We start from the raw sequence: 7,938 nt of genomic DNA, 5'->3' as shown, positions 1-7,938 counted from the left end.
TTGAAAAAGTATCGACATATTGCATGCAGACATAGGAGGCCACTCAAGTCAGATTTGGTGAGCAATAGTGGAAGGGGGGAGACACTTTGAAACAAGGCCTGATCAAGCGTATAGACAAGGGTGAGGACACAAAAATCTGGACTAAGAACTGGCTTCCCAGAGATGAGATGATGCAGCCATATGGGTGCTTGACACAAGACCCGCCCTCTTATGTTCTTGAGTTAATAGATGCTACATCGGCTACATGGAATATGCAGCGACTACAACAGGTATTCTTCCCCTTCGACGTGACGGTCATCACGAGCATTCCGTTGTGTACCATGAACATCACAGATTTTTGGAGCTGGAATTTCGAGAAGGACGGTATGTTCGCGGTTAAGTATGCCTATAGATTGCTAGTTGAAACAAAGCAAAGAAGGGAGGCATTGGTTGAGGGCTCGGCAAGGTCTTCGGGCACAAACAGAGAATGAGCATGGAAGTCACTATGGAAAACTGAGGTACTAGGTAAAATAAGAAGGTTTCTGTGGAGACTCTCAAAACAGTCATTGCCAACAGAAGATGTATGACCGCATAGACACATGGCATCGGTGAGCTATTGTGGGTTATGTGGATCACCGGATTCCTGGCGCCACTCGTTGCTGGAGTGCACGACCTCAAGGTGTTCCTAGGCACTTGTTGATGAGGATCCTGGGCAAAGTCTGGTCACAACAATAGAACCTAATGCAATGGCTATTCTCCCTTCTTGATACATTAACACATGAGCAGTTCATGAGGATGGCAGTCACACTTTGGGCCATTTGGACTTTGCGATGAAAGGCTATTCATGAAGGTATATTCCAAACTCCAGCGACATTGCATGCTTTTGTGGCCAAATTCATATAGGAACTCAATACAGAAGAAAACACCTAGGACAGCTACTGCAGGTCTGGAACCGGTACGCGTGGAATCTCAACGGCCGAAGGCGCCACCCTCGGGCCATGCTAAAATTCACTTTGATGCGGCTGTTAGGCCAGGCAAGGGTGGATCGGCGTCGGCTGTGTGTAGAGAGAATGACAGAAACAATCTAGGGAGCTCTTCCCTTATACTAGTACTAGGAGTTTGTGACCCAGTGGTGCTGGAGGCAATGGCATGCCGAGAAGCTCTTCCATTAGCACAAGACCTTCATCTATACGATCTTGTCATAGCATCTGACTCAAAACAAGTGGTAGGAGAGATCAACCAAGGAAGTTAGGGAAAAGCTGGAGCAATAGTCATTGAGATCAAAATCAGAGAAATGGTGTTTAATTGTATCTTTCATGTTGAAGGTCGCGCGGTCAATGTTGACGCACATAGTTTAGCTAGATTTTCGCTTTCTTTAGCTCCGGGTCGTCATGTCTGGTTTGGCCAACCACATGACCCAAATTGTATCTGACTGTTTGTGGACTTTGATTAATAAAGTACGGCCTTACCCCTAAAAAATAAAACTCGTGACTTCCTGAAAAACAAAAATCAACTCGTGTCCGTTACATAGACGATGTACCCGGGTGGCAGTTAGCCCTAGGAGTACCAATCGATCTGCTGCTCGTCCTCCAATCGCACACGGATCGAAAGAAACATGGCCGAGGCGACGGCGGCGTCCCTCCCCTACGACATGGTCCTCCGGATCCTTGAACGCATCAAGGACATGGCCACTCTCTTCCGCTGCGCCACAGCGTGCAAGGGGTGGCGCAGCCTCGTATTGGCCGACCCCTCCTTCCTCCGTCGTTGCCTGCCGGAGGACGCGCGCCGCTCGGCCCCTTTCCCCGGCTTCTTTGTTCAGCGACGGCCCCGTAGAGGGTCCCCTATGTCGTGCCTCATCCTAGTGCCATGACCGGTTTGGGGCTCTCAATGCCGCTCTCTGAGCTCCTTCTTCCCCAACCTAGACAATCATGGCTTCTTTGACCATGCCATTACCGGACTCGCGGACTATGCCTACGGCCCAGGGCCGTCAGCATAGATCTATGCCTACGGCTGCCGTCGGCATAGACCCGTCGGCGTAGATCACGTCAGCATAGTCTTGTCAGACCGTCGGCATAGTATAGCCATCGGCATAGGGGCCTACGCTGACGGCCTGGCGTCAGCCGTCGGCACTGTTTTTCGTCTTACGGCAACGGACGGCGCCGTCAAAAGCGTGGACGAATCGTGGAATGCCACGTGGCAGAGGTACGCCGACGGCTTGGCCGTCGGCATAGATAGAAATCTATGCCGACGGCCTAGCCATCGGCATATCTGTGCCACGTGGCATCCCGTGGTGCCTCCTGGTGGCAGGTCTATGCCTACGGCAGCCGTAGGCATAGACGGAATCTATGCCGATGGCTTTGCCGTAGGCATAGTTCTACCACGTGCCGGCCCCTGGTTTCTCCTGGCGGCAGAGATATGCCTACGGCAAAGCCGTCGGCATAGACCGAAAACTATGCCGACGGCTTTGTCGTCGGCATATCTGTGCCACGTGGCGCGTCCTGGTATCTCCTGGGCTTATATATGCCGACGGCTTTGCCGTAGGCATAGTTTTTTTATTTTTTATTTTCTCTGTTTTCTCTTTTTCAATTCATTTGACAGCATTTCAAAGCAGAATAATATAGAATTGCGCAGAAATATGACAGTTCATCATCTAAACATACTCAAGTTCATCATCATCATCTAAACATACTCAAGTTCATCATCATCATCTAAAGATCATCATCGGCTAAAGTTCATGAACATAAAACTAGTGCAAGACATGGAACATAATAAAAGTAGGAACATGAAAGGCATGGCACGACGGCCAAATGCACGGAATCATCATCGACATCAAACAAGACCACCTCCGCCAAAACCACCACCACCAAGACCACCTCCGCCAAAACCACCACCACCAAGACCACCTCCGCCAAAAGCACCACCGCTAAGACCACCTCCGCCAAAACCGCCACCGCGACCACCATCACTCTGGAAGATTGGAGTGACCGGGGTCGACGGAGTAGGAGTCGAGCCACCGGTCCCCTACATATTTGAGAGAAGATTCTAACGATAAATATGATATGATAGTGTTGAATGAACGAGAACTAATTTGTCAGTAGTTAGGCAAATGTACTAACCGGACCATCACTACCTAGTGCCACCCATTCATCGAACGTGGGCACGTGTGGGGTTCTCTCGCAGGTGGTGGTGGGGGTCCCATTTGTGGTGGATCCGTGCGATTACTCCAAGACGCCAACATAGCCTGGATGTTAGTTAAACAAGCAAACTAGAAGGTCAGAAGGAATGAAAGTGCAAAATTTTAGCTTAGTTTTAAGAGGGCAAAACTAACCGCCATCATCTGACGGTTGTAATCATCGTTTGCCTTCACTCGTTGCAAGTACTCTCGCACCTCGAGATTCCTATGCTCGACAAAGGCCTTATATGCCGACATAATTTAGGTTGTTTCTAAGTGAGCAATGCTGAAAATAAACTGAGAATGCTAGAGAGAAAAAGATAAAGGGGAAATACTTACAGCATGCTGGCGGGCTAAGGGAGTCTGTGAACGCCCCGTACTCTCTAACTGGCTCAGGTTGGTAGACCGAAGCCGTGTGTACGAGATTGAAGGAGTGATCAAGCCATCGAAACACGGATACCGGCCATGTGACTTCCCCTGGATGGCCACCACCACTGTGTCGTTGATCTAAGACTGGGCGACCTCAGGAACAGGAACATCCGGATGCAACTTCTGATAGTGCTGAGTGTAAGACTCCAGGTGCTCCTCGGTCTTGCCGTAGTACTGGCTCTCGCCCTCCTTGGGATGACTCCGCTCGCGGGCCAGCTTCCATGACTCAATGTCTGAGAGCGGCCTCTTCAACTTGTCCTCCTGCAACGTCAAACAGAAGTTAGCCATACATAAGAACATGACGGTAAAGAAGAACAAAAATGCATCATGCATATAGATATACCTTCATGGCCTTGAAGCCCCAGTGGTTCCTATTTCCTTGGCCGTGTGTCCCGTCTTTTCCACGGTTAGCCCAGGCCTTGATGCTCTGGGCAGCAAACTCTGCATCGTCACTGAGCCACCTATCCACCAAACTTGCCCATCTGTCATGCCTTCCATAGCACCAACGAGGAACAACCTATGCAAATTTTGGAAGCATGACATGTGAGCACGAAACATATAGTTGACTGCTTGAAACAATGAAAAGTTAGTAATAGTTACCATCATGAACTGGTCCCTGTTCAAGGTAAGTCATTGCTTCTGCGCTTGAGTTTTGGTCATGTTTTGTTGCAGGTAGATGTGGTAGTACTGCGAGACGGCAACCCAGCGCACCTCATACTACAACTGACGAGCTTTCTTCTTCGCAGCCGCAAGCAAGACTACGTCGGCTGTGGCCTTGTGCTCGTCAAGAACTCTATAGAGTTGCTGCAATCATGCATAAACCAGAAGCAAACAAAGCATGAGTTGAGTGATTCAATTGATAAACTATGAACGAAACTGAAGACAAGTGATTCATAAGAGAACTTACCCAAAATTTGGTGATCACGGCCTTAGCGGCCGTCCCGTACTCCGCGTTGCTGCAAGCCTCGTAGTGGGCCCAGCTCGTGGCCAAAACCCGCAGCTGCGGGTCCCTGTCTGGCCGCGGGCAGAATAGGCCAGGCCAAAACTCCTTCAACAGGACAGTGATAAGGCCGTCCGGTTTACGGCCCTTTCCGCAAAGGATCCAGTTTTTGCAAAAGAATCAAAGGATTGCCATGTGTACAATAAGAAAATGTTGTCATGTGTTGAAAATATGATTGAGAGGCACTTATTCTGTCCCCGCAGGTTCAATGAGCCACTTGTGCGCCTCGATAGAAGGTGGTGTAGGTAGTCTGGCATTACCACGCAGCCACCCCTATGGAGCACCAGGTGGCAAGTCACCCCACAACTCAGGATCAACCTCCCCTCCACCACCCTCCTCGCCCTCCTCCTCACCCTCCTCCTCGACCTCCTCCTCCTCGACCTCCTCCTCCTCGCCCTTCTCCTCCTCACCATCAGGAACATACTCCTCCTCAGACTTAGAGTTTTTTGCCCAGGCTGCCTCTACCCCCACCACCTCCTCCTCTAGGGGCTCTCCCCCCACCGCCTCCTCCTCTAGGTTCTCCTCCCCCGACCCCTCCACCTCCCTGTGAGGTGTCATCCTCGCGTAGTCGGGAGGGAAACTTGTGGGCTCGTCCACTCCGAGTAAGTCCTTTGAATTTACTGAGGAAACTGGCACCGCTGGACTTGCCCATGATTAGCGAACCTGCATTGAGAAGAGAATAAAAAATTAGTAAGGATATCAAATCAACAAGCATACAGGAAAAACATTAATAACAAAAGAGCACATTAAGCATACTATTGTAATGATCATTAAAAGAACTTACATTTTCTAGAACCCATATGAATCATCACTATTGTAATCTATTTGTGGACCGGTCTCATCATCACTATCACGCATATCTTCTTCGTTGTCTGACGGAGGTGGAGGCTCTTCCTCACCGTCTGCGTCTTCATTTAACTTTTCAAGCATAATTATGTCTCTTTGATTCACAACTGCCTCACCATCAATCCGTGCATCGTCGTCGTTTGGGTCCAAGTCAACATAACCCAAGTCATCATCCTCGTTGTTTCCGACCACATCATCATGTTCCTCTTGATAGAACACTCCCTCGTATGTCATGGGGTTTATGTTGTAGTAATCATCATCGTTCGGGTCCGGTAGCTTACCATGTGGCGACACCTTGAACACAACTTCCCAACCCTTTAGGTACTCTTTCTGACATGGGTAAGGCAGATAATATACTTGTGTGGCCTGGGTAGCGGCGATAAAGAGATCAGCTCCGGCATAGACGGTTGATGGTTCAACTTCAACTAAACCAACAGAAGACGTATGTATCAGACCCTTTTTTGGGTCGAACCATCGGCATTTGAACACAGTGAGACTTAGGTGTTCGCGGCCACGTTTGAATGTAAGCTCGTATATTTTTCCTACCCTTCCGTAGTAATCTACTTTATTATCTCCTTCAGTGAAGACTCCGGTATTTATGGTTTTGGGATTAGGCTGCCTATTCTGGTGCTCCTCTATATGGAAGCGATACCCATTCACATCATACTTTTGGCATGTCATGACGGCAGGGTCAAAACCCATGGAAACCCATCTCAATTCTTCATCCATTGATTCGGTCGGATCATTTCCCTACAAGTTTAATTGAAATTATAGGGTGCATGAGTTTAATTGAAATTATAGGGTGCATGAGTTTAATTTAAATAGGTAATAGTGAAGTGTGAAAAATTACTTTCTCCATGAACCATGCAACGAAATTTTTCCTTCCATCAGCACCCTTTCGGAGAAGAGCAAGTGCCTCCGCTTCAGTCGGAGGCAGCATTCCCGTCCACTCTTCTTCAACGAATCGACTACAATAAGAAAAGCGGTATAAGAACTAGGCAAAGTGAACATAACGAATTGACTAAAAGAATGGTGCAAAGGTATTACCTCATCCACTCATCCTCAACTTCCTTGATGTTGTGCAAGATATAGAACATGACATCCTCCCACTCATCTCGTGTCATGAGATAAGGTGTCGAGCATCCAGCCCTGCCACCTTGCCCGATGAATAGAGGCAACTTGGGTTTATACTTGGGTTCTTCTGTATTGTATCGAGACACCTTATTGTGCAACGTGGGAACATGGTCCGGATAGTAGGTTGTCCTGAGGTCTGCCACCTCCTCTAGGATAACTGCCTCAGCTATGGAAGCTTCAATCTTAGCTTTGTTTCCACATTTCTTTCTCAGATGCTTGTTCTGTCTCTCAGGGTCGTACTGCCAACGATTCTGCACAAGGCCCCCCAACAATACCTCATTCGCGAGGTGCAAAATGAGATGTGTCATCGGAGTAAAGAAGCCTGGCGGGAAGATCTTCTCTAGCTTGCATATCAACTCTGGCGCATTCTTATGCATTTCTTTTATCTTCTTAGGACATACTTCTTTAGCACAAAGCGTGCGGAAGAAATGGCTTAACTCCGCAAGCACACGCCAGACACGCTCGGGAACATAGCCCCGAACCATCACCGGCATAATCCGCTCAATCCATACATGATAGTCATGACTCCTGAGCCCGGTCACTCTGCCCGTTGAAATATTGACCCCCTTACTTATATTCGACGCATAACCATCAGTGAACTTCATGACGTGTTTCAGCCACTTGAATGCCTCCATCTTATGATCCTTTTTAAGTACAAAGTCAGCATCTGGCTTGAACCATGATTTTCGACTGCCTGTGGTAGGCTGCATGTGTAGACATGGTCTATCACAAATATTCTGTTGATCGACTCTAGCATTAACATTATCCTTTGTCTTATCAGGAATGTTGAGGATCGTGTGAAAAAGGGACTCTGCGACATTCTTTTCGGTGTGCATCACGTCGATGTTGTATGGAAGTTTGAGGTCCTTAAAATAGGGAAGCTGCGTGAAGGGGGTAATGGGAGTCCAGTTGTGCGTCTCACCATATCCTTCAAAACATTTTTCCCTTTACCTTTTCCTTTGCCCTCGCCCTCGTCTTCGCATGTGGCTTTGCCTTTGCCTTTTCCTTTGCCTTTCCCTTCACCGGCAGGCTTAAGAGCTTTCAGCTGAGCAAGCACATCCGCACCAGAAAAAGTTGGAATCTCATTTACTTCATGGACAACTTTGCCTTTTGTGAAGTTCTTCTTGTCTTCCCTATCAGGATGGTCTGGAGAGAGGAACTGTCGATGCAGGTCAAAGGCAACATACTTGCCACCCTTCTTCAGCCAAATGAAAATCAAGGCCTGCATGCACACTGGGCAAGGCATCTTTCCACTTGTACACCATCCGCGGAACAGGGCATAGCCGGGAAAGTCATGCATGCAATATTGTAGCCAAACTTTCATCAAGAAATTTTTCTACAGATGCCGGTCGTATGTCAACCTCAGGAAGTACCAAGA

The sequence above is a fragment of the Triticum urartu genome, chromosome 4A (genome assembly GCF_056163025.1).
Source record: "Triticum urartu cultivar PI428250 chromosome 4A, HENAU_Tu73, whole genome shotgun sequence".
NCBI classification, from domain to species: domain Eukaryota; kingdom Viridiplantae; phylum Streptophyta; class Magnoliopsida; order Poales; family Poaceae; genus Triticum; species Triticum urartu.
The sequence above is the reverse complement of the archived record's forward strand: the minus strand, read 5'-3'. Positions refer to the sequence as shown.